The sequence below is a fragment of the Phalangium opilio genome, unplaced genomic scaffold (assembly GCF_054372755.1).
Source record: "Phalangium opilio isolate 3A_F unplaced genomic scaffold, DU_Popi_V2 ptg000002l_1, whole genome shotgun sequence".
NCBI classification, from domain to species: Eukaryota; Metazoa; Arthropoda; class Arachnida; order Opiliones; family Phalangiidae; genus Phalangium; species Phalangium opilio.
The window spans coordinates 15,722,948-15,733,572 of record NW_028324144.1 but is presented as its reverse complement, the minus strand read 5'-3'; the positions used below and the strand labels follow the sequence as shown (position 1 = coordinate 15,733,572).

Below are 10,625 nucleotides of genomic sequence, written 5' to 3'. Positions count from 1 at the left end.
CAAGTATTCTATTAACGAAAATCAGCGCCAAAATCACGCCCCGAGTGAGGATCAAACTCACGACCTTTAGATTATGAGACTGACGCGCTACCTACTGCGCTACCGAGGCTGTTGTTAGAACATGTCAACTCTCTATCAATCAAGTATTCTATTAACGAAAATCAGCGCCAAAATCTTGCCCCGAGTGAGGATCGAACTCACGACCTTCAGATTATGAGACTGACGCGCTACCTACTGCGCTATCGAGGCTGTTATTAGAACATGTCACCTCTTTATCAACCAAGTATTCTATTAACGAAAATCAGCGCCAAAATCACGCCCCGAGTGAGGATCGAACTCACGACCTTTAGATTATGAAACTGACGCGCTACCTACTGCGCTACCGAGGCTGTTATTAGAACATGTCAACTCTCTATCAATCAAGTATTCTATTAACGAAAATCAGCGCCAAAATCTTGCCCCGAGTGAGGATCGAACTCACGACCTTCAGATTATGAGACTGACGCGCTACCTACTGCGCTATCGAGGCTGTTATTAGAACATGTCACCTCTTTATCAACCAAGTATTCTATTAACGAAAATCAGCGCCAAAATCACGCCCCGAGTGATGATCGAACTCACGACCTTTAGATTATGAGACTGACGCGCTACCTACCGCGCTACCGAGGCTGTTATTAGAACATGTCAACTCTCTATCAATCAAGTATTCTATTAACGAAAATCAGCGCCAAAATCTTGCCCCGAGTGAGAATCGAGCTCACGACCTTCAGATTATGAGACTGACGCGCTACCTACTGCGCTATCGAGGCTGTTATTAGAACATGTCACCTCTTTATCAACCAAGTATTCTATTAACGAAAATCAGCGCCAAAATCTTGCCCCGAGTGAGGATCGAACTCACAACCTTCAGATTATGAGACTGACGCGCTACCTACTGCGCTACCGAGGCTGTTATTAGAACATGTCACCTCTTTATCAACCAAGTATTCTATTAACGAAAATCAGCGCCAAAATCTTGCCCCGAGTGAGAATCGAGCTCACGACCTTCAGATTATGAGACTGACGCGCTACCTACTGCGCTATCGAGGCTGTTATTAGAACATGTCACCTCTTTATCAACCAAGTATTCTATTAACGAAAATCAGCGCCAAAATCTTGCCCCGAGTGAGGATCGAACTCACAACCTTCAGATTATGAGACTGACGCGCTACCTACTGCGCTACCGAGGCTGTTATTAGAACATGTCACCTCTTTATCAACCAAGTATTCTATTAACGAAAATCAGCGCCAAAATCTTGCCCCGAGTGAGGATCGAACTCACGACCTTCAGATTATGAGACTGACGCGCTACCTACTGCGCTATCGAGGCTGTTTGTAGAACATGTCACCTCTTTATCAACCAAGTATTCCATTAACGAAAATCAGCGCCAAAATCATGCCCCGAGTGAGGATCGAACTCACGACCTTTAGATTATGAGACTGACGCACTACCTACTGCGCTACCGAGGCGGTTATTAGAACATGTCAACTCTCTATCAATCAAGTATTCTATTAACGAAAATCAGCGCCAAAATCTTGCCCCGAGTGAGGATCGAACTCACGACCTTCAGATTATGAGACTGACGCGCTACCTACTGCGCTATCGAGGCTGTTATTAGAACATGTCACCTCTTTATCAACCAAGTATTCTATTAACGAAAATCAGCGCCAAAATCACGCCCCGAGTGAGGATCAAACTCACGACCTTTAGATTATGAGACTGACGCGCTACCTACTGCGCTACCGAGGCTATTGTTAGAACATGTCAACTCTCTATCAATCAAGTATTCTATTAACGAAAATCAGCGCCAAAATCTTGCCCCGAGTGAGGATCGAACTCACGACCTTCAGATTATGAGACTGACGCGCTACCTACTGCGCTATCGAGGCTGTTATTAGAACATGTCACCTCTTTATCAATCAAGTATTCTATTAACGAAAATCAGCGCCAAAATCTTGCCCCGAGTGAGGATCGAACTCACGACCTTCAGATTATGAGACTGACGCGCTACCTACTGCGCTATCGAGGCTGTTATTAGAACATGTCACCTCTTTATCAACCAAGTATTCTATTAACGAAAATCAGCGCCAAAATCACGCCCCGAGTGAGGATCAAACTCACGACCTTTAGATTATGAGACTGACGCGCTACCTACTGCGCTACCGAGGCTATTGTTAGAACATGTCAACTCTCTATCAATCAAGTATTCTATTAACGAAAATCAGCGCCAAAATCTTGCCCCGAGTGAGGATCGAACTCACGACCTTCAGATTATGAGACTGACGCGCTACCTACTGCGCTATCGAGGCTGTTATTAGAACATGTCACCTCTTTATCAATCAAGTATTCTATTAACGAAAATCAGCGCCAAAATCTTGCCCCGAGTGAGGATCGAACTCACGACCTTCAGATTATGAGACTGACGCGCTACCTACTGCGCTATCGAGGCTGTTATTAGAACATGTCACCTCTTTATCAACCAAGTATTCTATTAACGAAAATCAGCGCCAAAATCACGCCCCGAGTGAGGATCAAACTCACGACCTTTAGATTATGAGACTGACGCGCTACCTACTGCGCTACCGAGGCTGTTGTTAGAACATGTCAACTCTCTATCAATCAAGTATTCTATTAACGAAAATCAGCGCCAAAATCTTGCCCCGAGTGAGGATCGAACTCACGACCTTCAGATTATGAGACTGACGCGCTACCTACTGCGCTATCGAGGCTGTTATTAGAACATGTCACCTCTTTATCAACCAAGTATTCTATTAACGAAAATCAGCGCCAAAATCACGCCCCGAGTGAGGATCGAACTCACGACCTTTAGATTATGAAACTGACGCGCTACCTACTGCGCTACCGAGGCTGTTATTAGAACATGTCAACTCTCTATCAATCAAGTATTCTATTAACGAAAATCAGCGCCAAAATCTTGCCCCGAGTGAGGATCGAACTCACGAGCTTCAGATTATGAGACTGACGCGCTACCTACTGCGCTATCGAGGCTGTTATTAGAACATGTCACCTCTTTATCAACCAAGTATTCTATTAACGAAAATCAGCGCCAAAATCACGCCCCGAGTGATGATCGAACTCACGACCTTTAGATTATGAGACTGACGCGCTACCTACCGCGCTACCGAGGCTGTTATTAGAACATGTCAACTCTCTATCAATCAAGTATTCTATTAACGAAAATCAGCGCCAAAATCTTGCCCCGAGTGAGAATCGAGCTCACGACCTTCAGATTATGAGACTGACGCGCTACCTACTGCGCTATCGAGGCTGTTATTAGAACATGTCACCTCTTTATCAACCAAGTATTCTATTAACGAAAATCAGCGCCAAAATCTTGCCCCGAGTGAGGATCGAACTCACAACCTTCAGATTATGAGACTGACGCGCTAACTACTGCGCTACCGAGGCTGTTATTAGAACATGTCACCTCTTTATCAACCAAGTATTCTATTAACGAAAATCAGCGCCAAAATCTTGCCCCGAGTGAGAATCGAGCTCACGACCTTCAGATTATGAGACTGACGCGCTACCTACTGCGCTATCGAGGCTGTTATTAGAACATGTCACCTCTTTATCAACCAAGTATTCTATTAACGAAAATCAGCGCCAAAATCTTGCCCCGAGTGAGGATCGAACTCACAACCTTCAGATTATGAGACTGACGCGCTACCTACTGCGCTACCGAGGCTGTTATTAGAACATGTCACCTCTTTATCAACCAAGTATTCTATTAACGAAAATCAGCGCCAAAATCTTGCCCCGAGTGAGGATCGAACTCACGACCTTCAGATTATGAGACTGACGCGCTACCTACTGCGCTATCGAGGCTGTTTGTAGAACATGTCACCTCTTTATCAACCAAGTATTCCATTAACGAAAATCAGCGCCAAAATCATGCCCCGAGTGAGGATCGAACTCACGACCTTTAGATTATGAGACTGACGCACTACCTACTGCGCTACCGAGGCGGTTATTAGAACATGTCAACTCTCTATCAATCAAGTATTCTATTAACGAAAATCAGCGCCAAAATCTTGCCCCGAGTGAGGATCGAACTCACGACCTTCAGATTATGAGACTGACGCGCTACCTACTGCGCTATCGAGGCTGTTATTAGAACATGTCACCTCTTTATCAACCAAGTATTCTATTAACGAAAATCAGCGCCAAAATCACGCCCCGAGTGAGGATCAAACTCACGACCTTTAGATTATGAGACTGACGCGCTACCTACTGCGCTACCGAGGCTATTGTTAGAACATGTCAACTCTCTATCAATCAAGTATTCTATTAACGAAAATCAGCGCCAAAATCTTGCCCCGAGTGAGGATCGAACTCACGACCTTCAGATTATGAGACTGACGCGCTACCTACTGCGCTATCGAGGCTGTTATTAGAACATGTCACCTCTTTATCAATCAAGTATTCTATTAACGAAAATCAGCGCCAAAATCTTGCCCCGAGTGAGGATCGAACTCACGACCTTCAGATTATGAGACTGACGCGCTACCTACTGCGCTATCGAGGCTGTTATTAGAACATGTCACCTCTTTATCAACCAAGTATTCTATTAACGAAAATCAGCGCCAAAATCACGCCCCGAGTGAGGATCAAACTCACGACCTTTAGATTATGAGACTGACGCGCTACCTACTGCGCTACCGAGGCTGTTGTTAGAACATGTCAACTCTCTATCAATCAAGTATTCTATTAACGAAAATCAGCGCCAAAATCTTGCCCCGAGTGAGGATCGAACTCACGACCTTCAGATTATGAGACTGACGCGCTACCTACTGCGCTATCGAGGCTGTTATTAGAACATGTCACCTCTTTATCAACCAAGTATTCTATTAACGAAAATCAGCGCCAAAATCACGCCCCGAGTGAGGATCGAACTCACGACCTTTAGATTATGAAACTGACGCGCTACCTACTGCGCTACCGAGGCTGTTATTAGAACATGTCAACTCTCTATCAATCAAGTATTCTATTAACGAAAATCAGCGCCAAAATCTTGCCCCGAGTGAGGATCGAACTCACGACCTTCAGATTATGAGACTGACGCGCTACCTACTGCGCTATCGAGGCTGTTATTAGAACATGTCACCTCTTTATCAACCAAGTATTCTATTAACGAAAATCAGCGCCAAAATCACGCCCCGAGTGATGATCGAACTCACGACCTTTAGATTATGAGACTGACGCGCTACCTACCGCGCTACCGAGGCTGTTATTAGAACATGTCAACTCTCTATCAATCAAGTATTCTATTAACGAAAATCAGCGCCAAAATCTTGCCCCGAGTGAGAATCGAGCTCACGACCTTCAGATTATGAGACTGACGCGCTACCTACTGCGCTATCGAGGCTGTTATTAGAACATGTCACCTCTTTATCAACCAAGTATTCTATTAACGAAAATCAGCGCCAAAATCTTGCCCCGAGTGAGGATCGAACTCACAACCTTCAGATTATGAGACTGACGCGCTACCTACTGCGCTACCGAGGCTGTTATTAGAACATGTCACCTCTTTATCAACCAAGTATTCTATTAACGAAAATCAGCGCCAAAATCTTGCCCCGAGTGAGAATCGAGCTCACGACCTTCAGATTATGAGACTGACGCGCTACCTACTGCGCTATCGAGGCTGTTATTAGAACATGTCACCTCTTTATCAACCAAGTATTCTATTAACGAAAATCAGCGCCAAAATCTTGCCCCGAGTGAGGATCGAACTCACAACCTTCAGATTTTGAGACTGACGCGCTACCTACTGCGCTACCGAGGCTGTTATTAGAACATGTCACCTCTTTATCAACCAAGTATTCTATTAACGAAAATCAGCGCCAAAATCTTGCCCCGAGTGAGGATCGAACTCACGACCTTCAGATTATGAGACTGACGCGCTACCTACTGCGCTATCGAGGCTGTTTGTAGAACATGTCACCTCTTTATCAACCAAGTATTCCATTAACGAAAATCAGCGCCAAAATCATGCCCCGAGTGAGGATCGAACTCACGACCTTTAGATTATGAGACTGACGCACTACCGAGGCGGTTATTAGAACATGTCAACTCTCTATCAATCAAGTATTCTATTAACGAAAATCAGCGCCAAAATCTTGCCCCGAGTGAGGATCGAACTCACGACCTTCAGATTATGAGACTGACGCGCTACCTACTGCGCTATCGAGGCTGTTATTAGAACATGTCACCTCTTTATCAACCAAGTATTCTATTAACGAAAATCAGCGCCAAAATCACGCCCCGAGTGAGGATCAAACTCACGACCTTTAGATTATGAGACTGACGCGCTACCTACTGCGCTACCGAGGCTATTGTTAGAACATGTCAACTCTCTATCAATCAAGTATTCTATTAACGAAAATCAGCGCCAAAATCTTGCCCCGAGTGAGGATCGAACTCACGACCTTCAGATTATGAGACTGACGCGCTACCTACTGCGCTATCGAGGCTGTTATTAGAACATGTCACCTCTTTATCAATCAAGTATTCTATTAACGAAAATCAGCGCCAAAATCTTGCCCCGAGTGAGGATCGAACTCACGACCTTCAGATTATGAGACTGACGCGCTACCTACTGCGCTATCGAGGCTGTTATTAGAATATGTCACCTCTTTATCAACCAAGTATTCTATTAACGAAAATCAGCGCCAAAATCACGCCCCGAGTGAGGATCAAACTCACGACCTTTAGATTATGAGACTGACGCGCTACCTACTGCGCTACCGAGGCTGTTGTTAGAACATGTCAACTCTCTATCAATCAAGTATTCTATTAACGAAAATCAGCGCCAAAATCTTGCCCCGAGTGAGGATCGAACTCACGACCTTCAGATTATGAGACTGACGCGCTACCTACTGCGCTATCGAGGCTGTTATTAGAACATGTCACCTCTTTATCAACCAAGTATTCTATTAACGAAAATCAGCGCCAAAATCACGCCCCGAGTGAGGATCGAACTCACGACCTTTAGATTATGAAACTGACGCGCTACCTACTGCGCTACCGAGGCTGTTATTAGAACATGTCAACTCTCTATCAATCAAGTATTCTATTAACGAAAATCAGCGCCAAAATCTTGCCCCGAGTGAGGATCGAACTCACGACCTTCAGATTATGAGACTGACGCGCTACCTACTGCGCTATCGAGGCTGTTATTAGAAAATGTCACCTCTTTATCAACCAAGTATTCTATTAACGAAAATCAGCGCCAAAATCACGCCCCGAGTGATGATCGAACTCACGACCTTTAGATTATGAGACTGACGCGCTACCTACCGCGCTACCGAGGCTGTTATTAGAACATGTCAACTCTCTATCAATCAAGTATTCTATTAACGAAAATCAGCGCCAAAATCTTGCCCCGAGTGAGAATCGAGCTCACGACCTTCAGATTATGAGACTGACGCGCTACCTACTGCGCTATCGAGGCTGTTATTAGAACATGTCACCTCTTTATCAATCAAGTATTCTATTAACGAAAATCAGCGCCAAAATCATGCCCCGAGTGAGGATCGAACTCACGACCTTTAGATTATGAGACTGACGCACTACCTACTGCGCTACCGAGGCGGTTATTAGAACATGTCAACTCTCTATCAATCAAGTATTCTATTAACGAAAATCAGCGCCAAAATCTTGCCCCGAGTGAGGATCGAACTCACGACCTTCAGATTATGAGACTGACGCGCTACCTACTGCGCTATCGAGGCTGTTATTAGAACATGTCACCTCTTTATCAACCAAGTATTCTATTAACGAAAATCAGCGCCAAAATCACGCCCCGAGTGAGGATCAAACTCACGACCTTTAGATTATGAGACTGACGCGCTACCTACTGCGCTACCGAGGCTATTGTTAGAACATGTCAACTCTCTATCAATCAAGTATTCTATTAACGAAAATCAGCGCCAAAATCTTGCCCCGAGTGAGGATCGAACTCACGACCTTCAGATTATGAGACTGACGCGCTACCTACTGCGCTATCGAGGCTGTTATTAGAACATGTCACCTCTTTATCAATCAAGTATTCTATTAACGAAAATCAGCGCCAAAATCTTGCCCCGAGTGAGGATCGAACTCACGACCTTCAGATTATGAGACTGACGCGCTACCTACTGCGCTATCGAGGCTGTTATTAGAACATGTCACCTCTTTATCAACCAAGTATTCTATTAACGAAAATCAGCGCCAAAATCACGCCCCGAGTGAGGATCAAACTCACGACCTTTAGATTATGAGACTGACGCGCTACCTACTGCGCTACCGAGGCTGTTGTTAGAACATGTCAACTCTCTATCAATCAAGTATTCTATTAACGAAAATCAGCGCCAAAATCTTGCCCCGAGTGAGGATCGAACTCACGACCTTCAGATTATGAGACTGACGCGCTACCTACTGCGCTATCGAGGCTGTTATTAGAACATGTCACCTCTTTATCAACCAAGTATTCTATTAACGAAAATCAGCGCCAAAATCACGCCCCGAGTGATGATCGAACTCACGACCTTTAGATTATGAAACTGACGCGCTACCTACCGCGCTACCGAGGCTGTTATTAGAACATGTCAACTCTCTATCAATCAAGTATTCTATTAACGAAAATCAGCGCCAAAATCACGCCCCGAGTGATGATCGAACTCACGACCTTTAGATTATGAGACTGACGCGCTACCTACCGCGCTACCGAGGCTGTTATTAGAACATGTCAACTCTCTATCAATCAAGTATTCTATTAACGAAAATCAGCGCCAAAATCTTGCCCCGAGTGAGAATCGAGCTCACGACCTTCAGATTATGAGACTGACGCGCTACCTACTGCGCTATCGAGGCTGTTATTAGAACATGTCACCTCTTTATCAATCAAGTATTCTATTAACGAAAATCAGCGCCAAAATCATGCCCCGAGTGAGGATCGAACTCACGACCTTTAGATTATGAGACTGACGCACTACCTACTGCGCTACCGAGGCGGTTATTAGAACATGTCAACTCTCTATCAATCAAGTATTCTATTAACGAAAATCAGCGCCAAAATCTTGCCCCGAGTGAGGATCGAACTCACGACCTTCAGATTATGAGACTGACGCGCTACCTACTGCGCTATCGAGGCTGTTATTAGAACATGTCACCTCTTTATCAACCAAGTATTCTATTAACGAAAATCAGCGCCAAAATCACGCCCCGAGTGAGGATCAAACTCACGACCTTTAGATTATGAGACTGACGCGCTACCTACTGCGCTACCGAGGCTATTGTTAGAACATGTCAACTCTCTATCAATCAAGTATTCTATTAACGAAAATCAGCCCCAAAATCTTGCCCCGAGTGAGGATCGAACTCACGACCTTCAGATTATGAGACTGACGCGCTACCTACTGCGCTATCGAGGCTGTTATTAGAACATGTCACCTCTTTATCAATCAAGTATTCTATTAACGAAAATCAGCGCCAAAATCTTGCCCCGAGTGAGGATCGAACTCACGACCTTCAGATTATGAGACTGACGCGCTACCTACTGCGCTATCGAGGCTGTTATTAGAACATGTCACCTCTTTATCAACCAAGTATTCTATTAACGAAAATCAGCGCCAAAATCACGCCCCGAGTGAGGATCAAACTCACGACCTTTAGATTATGAGACTGACGCGCTACCTACTGCGCTACCGAGGCTGTTGTTAGAACATGTCAACTCTCTATCAATCAAGTATTCTATTAACGAAAATCAGCGCCAAAATCTTGCCCCGAGTGAGGATCGAACTCACGACCTTCAGATTATGAGACTGACGCGCTACCTACTGCGCTATCGAGGCTGTTATTAGAACATGTCACCTCTTTATCAACCAAGTATTCTATTAACGAAAATCAGCGCCAAAATCACGCCCCGAGTGAGGATCGAACTCACGACCTTTAGATTATGAAACTGACGCGCTACCTACTGCGCTACCGAGGCTGTTATTAGAACATGTCAACTCTCTATCAATCAAGTATTCTATTAACGAAAATCAGCGCCAAAATCTTGCCCCGAGTGAGGATCGAACTCACGACCTTCAGATTATGAGACTGACGCGCTACCTACTGCGCTATCGAGGCTGTTATTAGAACATGTCACCTCTTTATCAACCAAGTATTCTATTAACGAAAATCAGCGCCAAAATCACGCCCCGAGTGATGATCGAACTCACGACCTTTAGATTATGAGACTGACGCGCTACCTACCGCGCTACCGAGGCTGTTATTAGAACATGTCAACTCTCTATCAATCAAGTATTCTATTAACGAAAATCAGCGCCAAAATCTTGCCCCGAGTGAGAATCGAGCTCACGACCTTCAGATTATGAGACTGACGCGCTACCTACTGCGCTATCGAGGCTGTTATTAGAACATGTCACCTCTTTATCAACCAAGTATTCTATTAACGAAAATCAGCGCCAAAATCTTGCCCCGAGTGAGGATCGAACTCACAACCTTCAGATTATGAGACTGACGCGCTACCTACTGCGCTACCGAGGCTGTTATTAGAACATGTCACCTCTTTATC

The 10,625-nt window shown here is 44.8% G+C and overlaps 68 non-coding genes across 68 annotated transcripts; all 68 read right to left on the bottom strand.

Moving 5' to 3' along the window:
- Positions 1-36: 36 nt before the first annotated feature.
- TRNAM-CAU (transfer RNA methionine (anticodon CAU)) lies at positions 37-109 on the bottom strand. Its single transcript has one exon. It is a non-coding gene; the product is annotated as a tRNA-Met (tRNA).
- A 67-nt stretch (positions 110-176) lies between these two features.
- Positions 177-249, bottom strand: TRNAM-CAU (transfer RNA methionine (anticodon CAU)). Its single transcript has one exon. It is a non-coding gene; the product is annotated as a tRNA-Met (tRNA).
- A 67-nt stretch (positions 250-316) lies between these two features.
- TRNAM-CAU (transfer RNA methionine (anticodon CAU)) lies at positions 317-389 on the bottom strand. The gene has a single exon. It is a non-coding gene; the product is annotated as a tRNA-Met (tRNA).
- A 67-nt stretch (positions 390-456) lies between these two features.
- Positions 457-529, bottom strand: TRNAM-CAU (transfer RNA methionine (anticodon CAU)). Its single transcript has one exon. It is a non-coding gene; the product is annotated as a tRNA-Met (tRNA).
- A 207-nt stretch (positions 530-736) lies between these two features.
- TRNAM-CAU (transfer RNA methionine (anticodon CAU)) lies at positions 737-809 on the bottom strand. Its single transcript has one exon. It is a non-coding gene; the product is annotated as a tRNA-Met (tRNA).
- A 67-nt stretch (positions 810-876) lies between these two features.
- On the bottom strand, positions 877-949 carry TRNAM-CAU (transfer RNA methionine (anticodon CAU)). Its single transcript has one exon. It is a non-coding gene; the product is annotated as a tRNA-Met (tRNA).
- A 67-nt stretch (positions 950-1,016) lies between these two features.
- On the bottom strand, positions 1,017-1,089 carry TRNAM-CAU (transfer RNA methionine (anticodon CAU)). Its single transcript has one exon. It is a non-coding gene; the product is annotated as a tRNA-Met (tRNA).
- A 67-nt stretch (positions 1,090-1,156) lies between these two features.
- Positions 1,157-1,229, bottom strand: TRNAM-CAU (transfer RNA methionine (anticodon CAU)). Its single transcript has one exon. It is a non-coding gene; the product is annotated as a tRNA-Met (tRNA).
- A 67-nt stretch (positions 1,230-1,296) lies between these two features.
- On the bottom strand, positions 1,297-1,369 carry TRNAM-CAU (transfer RNA methionine (anticodon CAU)). The gene has a single exon. It is a non-coding gene; the product is annotated as a tRNA-Met (tRNA).
- Positions 1,370-1,436: 67 nt separating this feature from the next.
- TRNAM-CAU (transfer RNA methionine (anticodon CAU)) lies at positions 1,437-1,509 on the bottom strand. Its single transcript has one exon. It is a non-coding gene; the product is annotated as a tRNA-Met (tRNA).
- Positions 1,510-1,576: 67 nt separating this feature from the next.
- On the bottom strand, positions 1,577-1,649 carry TRNAM-CAU (transfer RNA methionine (anticodon CAU)). Its single transcript has one exon. It is a non-coding gene; the product is annotated as a tRNA-Met (tRNA).
- A 67-nt stretch (positions 1,650-1,716) lies between these two features.
- On the bottom strand, positions 1,717-1,789 carry TRNAM-CAU (transfer RNA methionine (anticodon CAU)). The gene has a single exon. It is a non-coding gene; the product is annotated as a tRNA-Met (tRNA).
- Positions 1,790-1,856: 67 nt separating this feature from the next.
- On the bottom strand, positions 1,857-1,929 carry TRNAM-CAU (transfer RNA methionine (anticodon CAU)). Its single transcript has one exon. It is a non-coding gene; the product is annotated as a tRNA-Met (tRNA).
- Positions 1,930-1,996: 67 nt separating this feature from the next.
- On the bottom strand, positions 1,997-2,069 carry TRNAM-CAU (transfer RNA methionine (anticodon CAU)). Its single transcript has one exon. It is a non-coding gene; the product is annotated as a tRNA-Met (tRNA).
- Positions 2,070-2,136: 67 nt separating this feature from the next.
- TRNAM-CAU (transfer RNA methionine (anticodon CAU)) lies at positions 2,137-2,209 on the bottom strand. Its single transcript has one exon. It is a non-coding gene; the product is annotated as a tRNA-Met (tRNA).
- A 67-nt stretch (positions 2,210-2,276) lies between these two features.
- On the bottom strand, positions 2,277-2,349 carry TRNAM-CAU (transfer RNA methionine (anticodon CAU)). Its single transcript has one exon. It is a non-coding gene; the product is annotated as a tRNA-Met (tRNA).
- Positions 2,350-2,416: 67 nt separating this feature from the next.
- Positions 2,417-2,489, bottom strand: TRNAM-CAU (transfer RNA methionine (anticodon CAU)). Its single transcript has one exon. It is a non-coding gene; the product is annotated as a tRNA-Met (tRNA).
- Positions 2,490-2,556: 67 nt separating this feature from the next.
- Positions 2,557-2,629, bottom strand: TRNAM-CAU (transfer RNA methionine (anticodon CAU)). Its single transcript has one exon. It is a non-coding gene; the product is annotated as a tRNA-Met (tRNA).
- Positions 2,630-2,696: 67 nt separating this feature from the next.
- Positions 2,697-2,769, bottom strand: TRNAM-CAU (transfer RNA methionine (anticodon CAU)). The gene has a single exon. It is a non-coding gene; the product is annotated as a tRNA-Met (tRNA).
- A 67-nt stretch (positions 2,770-2,836) lies between these two features.
- Positions 2,837-2,909, bottom strand: TRNAM-CAU (transfer RNA methionine (anticodon CAU)). The gene has a single exon. It is a non-coding gene; the product is annotated as a tRNA-Met (tRNA).
- A 67-nt stretch (positions 2,910-2,976) lies between these two features.
- On the bottom strand, positions 2,977-3,049 carry TRNAM-CAU (transfer RNA methionine (anticodon CAU)). The gene has a single exon. It is a non-coding gene; the product is annotated as a tRNA-Met (tRNA).
- Positions 3,050-3,256: 207 nt separating this feature from the next.
- TRNAM-CAU (transfer RNA methionine (anticodon CAU)) lies at positions 3,257-3,329 on the bottom strand. The gene has a single exon. It is a non-coding gene; the product is annotated as a tRNA-Met (tRNA).
- A 67-nt stretch (positions 3,330-3,396) lies between these two features.
- On the bottom strand, positions 3,397-3,469 carry TRNAM-CAU (transfer RNA methionine (anticodon CAU)). The gene has a single exon. It is a non-coding gene; the product is annotated as a tRNA-Met (tRNA).
- Positions 3,470-3,536: 67 nt separating this feature from the next.
- TRNAM-CAU (transfer RNA methionine (anticodon CAU)) lies at positions 3,537-3,609 on the bottom strand. The gene has a single exon. It is a non-coding gene; the product is annotated as a tRNA-Met (tRNA).
- Positions 3,610-3,676: 67 nt separating this feature from the next.
- On the bottom strand, positions 3,677-3,749 carry TRNAM-CAU (transfer RNA methionine (anticodon CAU)). Its single transcript has one exon. It is a non-coding gene; the product is annotated as a tRNA-Met (tRNA).
- A 67-nt stretch (positions 3,750-3,816) lies between these two features.
- On the bottom strand, positions 3,817-3,889 carry TRNAM-CAU (transfer RNA methionine (anticodon CAU)). Its single transcript has one exon. It is a non-coding gene; the product is annotated as a tRNA-Met (tRNA).
- A 67-nt stretch (positions 3,890-3,956) lies between these two features.
- On the bottom strand, positions 3,957-4,029 carry TRNAM-CAU (transfer RNA methionine (anticodon CAU)). Its single transcript has one exon. It is a non-coding gene; the product is annotated as a tRNA-Met (tRNA).
- Positions 4,030-4,096: 67 nt separating this feature from the next.
- TRNAM-CAU (transfer RNA methionine (anticodon CAU)) lies at positions 4,097-4,169 on the bottom strand. Its single transcript has one exon. It is a non-coding gene; the product is annotated as a tRNA-Met (tRNA).
- Positions 4,170-4,236: 67 nt separating this feature from the next.
- On the bottom strand, positions 4,237-4,309 carry TRNAM-CAU (transfer RNA methionine (anticodon CAU)). Its single transcript has one exon. It is a non-coding gene; the product is annotated as a tRNA-Met (tRNA).
- Positions 4,310-4,376: 67 nt separating this feature from the next.
- Positions 4,377-4,449, bottom strand: TRNAM-CAU (transfer RNA methionine (anticodon CAU)). Its single transcript has one exon. It is a non-coding gene; the product is annotated as a tRNA-Met (tRNA).
- Positions 4,450-4,516: 67 nt separating this feature from the next.
- Positions 4,517-4,589, bottom strand: TRNAM-CAU (transfer RNA methionine (anticodon CAU)). Its single transcript has one exon. It is a non-coding gene; the product is annotated as a tRNA-Met (tRNA).
- Positions 4,590-4,656: 67 nt separating this feature from the next.
- Positions 4,657-4,729, bottom strand: TRNAM-CAU (transfer RNA methionine (anticodon CAU)). The gene has a single exon. It is a non-coding gene; the product is annotated as a tRNA-Met (tRNA).
- Positions 4,730-4,796: 67 nt separating this feature from the next.
- On the bottom strand, positions 4,797-4,869 carry TRNAM-CAU (transfer RNA methionine (anticodon CAU)). Its single transcript has one exon. It is a non-coding gene; the product is annotated as a tRNA-Met (tRNA).
- Positions 4,870-4,936: 67 nt separating this feature from the next.
- TRNAM-CAU (transfer RNA methionine (anticodon CAU)) lies at positions 4,937-5,009 on the bottom strand. Its single transcript has one exon. It is a non-coding gene; the product is annotated as a tRNA-Met (tRNA).
- Positions 5,010-5,076: 67 nt separating this feature from the next.
- On the bottom strand, positions 5,077-5,149 carry TRNAM-CAU (transfer RNA methionine (anticodon CAU)). Its single transcript has one exon. It is a non-coding gene; the product is annotated as a tRNA-Met (tRNA).
- A 207-nt stretch (positions 5,150-5,356) lies between these two features.
- TRNAM-CAU (transfer RNA methionine (anticodon CAU)) lies at positions 5,357-5,429 on the bottom strand. Its single transcript has one exon. It is a non-coding gene; the product is annotated as a tRNA-Met (tRNA).
- Positions 5,430-5,496: 67 nt separating this feature from the next.
- Positions 5,497-5,569, bottom strand: TRNAM-CAU (transfer RNA methionine (anticodon CAU)). Its single transcript has one exon. It is a non-coding gene; the product is annotated as a tRNA-Met (tRNA).
- A 67-nt stretch (positions 5,570-5,636) lies between these two features.
- TRNAM-CAU (transfer RNA methionine (anticodon CAU)) lies at positions 5,637-5,709 on the bottom strand. The gene has a single exon. It is a non-coding gene; the product is annotated as a tRNA-Met (tRNA).
- Positions 5,710-5,776: 67 nt separating this feature from the next.
- TRNAL-CAA (transfer RNA leucine (anticodon CAA)) lies at positions 5,777-5,849 on the bottom strand. Its single transcript has one exon. It is a non-coding gene; the product is annotated as a tRNA-Leu (tRNA).
- Positions 5,850-5,916: 67 nt separating this feature from the next.
- Positions 5,917-5,989, bottom strand: TRNAM-CAU (transfer RNA methionine (anticodon CAU)). The gene has a single exon. It is a non-coding gene; the product is annotated as a tRNA-Met (tRNA).
- Positions 5,990-6,184: 195 nt separating this feature from the next.
- Positions 6,185-6,257, bottom strand: TRNAM-CAU (transfer RNA methionine (anticodon CAU)). The gene has a single exon. It is a non-coding gene; the product is annotated as a tRNA-Met (tRNA).
- A 67-nt stretch (positions 6,258-6,324) lies between these two features.
- TRNAM-CAU (transfer RNA methionine (anticodon CAU)) lies at positions 6,325-6,397 on the bottom strand. The gene has a single exon. It is a non-coding gene; the product is annotated as a tRNA-Met (tRNA).
- Positions 6,398-6,464: 67 nt separating this feature from the next.
- Positions 6,465-6,537, bottom strand: TRNAM-CAU (transfer RNA methionine (anticodon CAU)). The gene has a single exon. It is a non-coding gene; the product is annotated as a tRNA-Met (tRNA).
- Positions 6,538-6,604: 67 nt separating this feature from the next.
- TRNAM-CAU (transfer RNA methionine (anticodon CAU)) lies at positions 6,605-6,677 on the bottom strand. Its single transcript has one exon. It is a non-coding gene; the product is annotated as a tRNA-Met (tRNA).
- Positions 6,678-6,744: 67 nt separating this feature from the next.
- Positions 6,745-6,817, bottom strand: TRNAM-CAU (transfer RNA methionine (anticodon CAU)). Its single transcript has one exon. It is a non-coding gene; the product is annotated as a tRNA-Met (tRNA).
- A 67-nt stretch (positions 6,818-6,884) lies between these two features.
- On the bottom strand, positions 6,885-6,957 carry TRNAM-CAU (transfer RNA methionine (anticodon CAU)). Its single transcript has one exon. It is a non-coding gene; the product is annotated as a tRNA-Met (tRNA).
- Positions 6,958-7,024: 67 nt separating this feature from the next.
- Positions 7,025-7,097, bottom strand: TRNAM-CAU (transfer RNA methionine (anticodon CAU)). The gene has a single exon. It is a non-coding gene; the product is annotated as a tRNA-Met (tRNA).
- Positions 7,098-7,164: 67 nt separating this feature from the next.
- TRNAM-CAU (transfer RNA methionine (anticodon CAU)) lies at positions 7,165-7,237 on the bottom strand. The gene has a single exon. It is a non-coding gene; the product is annotated as a tRNA-Met (tRNA).
- Positions 7,238-7,444: 207 nt separating this feature from the next.
- On the bottom strand, positions 7,445-7,517 carry TRNAM-CAU (transfer RNA methionine (anticodon CAU)). The gene has a single exon. It is a non-coding gene; the product is annotated as a tRNA-Met (tRNA).
- Positions 7,518-7,584: 67 nt separating this feature from the next.
- TRNAM-CAU (transfer RNA methionine (anticodon CAU)) lies at positions 7,585-7,657 on the bottom strand. Its single transcript has one exon. It is a non-coding gene; the product is annotated as a tRNA-Met (tRNA).
- A 67-nt stretch (positions 7,658-7,724) lies between these two features.
- On the bottom strand, positions 7,725-7,797 carry TRNAM-CAU (transfer RNA methionine (anticodon CAU)). The gene has a single exon. It is a non-coding gene; the product is annotated as a tRNA-Met (tRNA).
- Positions 7,798-7,864: 67 nt separating this feature from the next.
- Positions 7,865-7,937, bottom strand: TRNAM-CAU (transfer RNA methionine (anticodon CAU)). The gene has a single exon. It is a non-coding gene; the product is annotated as a tRNA-Met (tRNA).
- A 67-nt stretch (positions 7,938-8,004) lies between these two features.
- Positions 8,005-8,077, bottom strand: TRNAM-CAU (transfer RNA methionine (anticodon CAU)). Its single transcript has one exon. It is a non-coding gene; the product is annotated as a tRNA-Met (tRNA).
- A 67-nt stretch (positions 8,078-8,144) lies between these two features.
- Positions 8,145-8,217, bottom strand: TRNAM-CAU (transfer RNA methionine (anticodon CAU)). The gene has a single exon. It is a non-coding gene; the product is annotated as a tRNA-Met (tRNA).
- Positions 8,218-8,284: 67 nt separating this feature from the next.
- TRNAM-CAU (transfer RNA methionine (anticodon CAU)) lies at positions 8,285-8,357 on the bottom strand. Its single transcript has one exon. It is a non-coding gene; the product is annotated as a tRNA-Met (tRNA).
- Positions 8,358-8,424: 67 nt separating this feature from the next.
- TRNAM-CAU (transfer RNA methionine (anticodon CAU)) lies at positions 8,425-8,497 on the bottom strand. The gene has a single exon. It is a non-coding gene; the product is annotated as a tRNA-Met (tRNA).
- A 347-nt stretch (positions 8,498-8,844) lies between these two features.
- TRNAM-CAU (transfer RNA methionine (anticodon CAU)) lies at positions 8,845-8,917 on the bottom strand. Its single transcript has one exon. It is a non-coding gene; the product is annotated as a tRNA-Met (tRNA).
- A 67-nt stretch (positions 8,918-8,984) lies between these two features.
- TRNAM-CAU (transfer RNA methionine (anticodon CAU)) lies at positions 8,985-9,057 on the bottom strand. The gene has a single exon. It is a non-coding gene; the product is annotated as a tRNA-Met (tRNA).
- A 67-nt stretch (positions 9,058-9,124) lies between these two features.
- On the bottom strand, positions 9,125-9,197 carry TRNAM-CAU (transfer RNA methionine (anticodon CAU)). Its single transcript has one exon. It is a non-coding gene; the product is annotated as a tRNA-Met (tRNA).
- A 67-nt stretch (positions 9,198-9,264) lies between these two features.
- TRNAM-CAU (transfer RNA methionine (anticodon CAU)) lies at positions 9,265-9,337 on the bottom strand. The gene has a single exon. It is a non-coding gene; the product is annotated as a tRNA-Met (tRNA).
- Positions 9,338-9,404: 67 nt separating this feature from the next.
- Positions 9,405-9,477, bottom strand: TRNAM-CAU (transfer RNA methionine (anticodon CAU)). Its single transcript has one exon. It is a non-coding gene; the product is annotated as a tRNA-Met (tRNA).
- Positions 9,478-9,544: 67 nt separating this feature from the next.
- TRNAM-CAU (transfer RNA methionine (anticodon CAU)) lies at positions 9,545-9,617 on the bottom strand. The gene has a single exon. It is a non-coding gene; the product is annotated as a tRNA-Met (tRNA).
- A 67-nt stretch (positions 9,618-9,684) lies between these two features.
- Positions 9,685-9,757, bottom strand: TRNAM-CAU (transfer RNA methionine (anticodon CAU)). Its single transcript has one exon. It is a non-coding gene; the product is annotated as a tRNA-Met (tRNA).
- Positions 9,758-9,824: 67 nt separating this feature from the next.
- Positions 9,825-9,897, bottom strand: TRNAM-CAU (transfer RNA methionine (anticodon CAU)). Its single transcript has one exon. It is a non-coding gene; the product is annotated as a tRNA-Met (tRNA).
- A 67-nt stretch (positions 9,898-9,964) lies between these two features.
- TRNAM-CAU (transfer RNA methionine (anticodon CAU)) lies at positions 9,965-10,037 on the bottom strand. Its single transcript has one exon. It is a non-coding gene; the product is annotated as a tRNA-Met (tRNA).
- A 67-nt stretch (positions 10,038-10,104) lies between these two features.
- Positions 10,105-10,177, bottom strand: TRNAM-CAU (transfer RNA methionine (anticodon CAU)). The gene has a single exon. It is a non-coding gene; the product is annotated as a tRNA-Met (tRNA).
- Positions 10,178-10,384: 207 nt separating this feature from the next.
- TRNAM-CAU (transfer RNA methionine (anticodon CAU)) lies at positions 10,385-10,457 on the bottom strand. The gene has a single exon. It is a non-coding gene; the product is annotated as a tRNA-Met (tRNA).
- Positions 10,458-10,524: 67 nt separating this feature from the next.
- On the bottom strand, positions 10,525-10,597 carry TRNAM-CAU (transfer RNA methionine (anticodon CAU)). The gene has a single exon. It is a non-coding gene; the product is annotated as a tRNA-Met (tRNA).
- Positions 10,598-10,625: the final 28 nt, after the last annotated feature.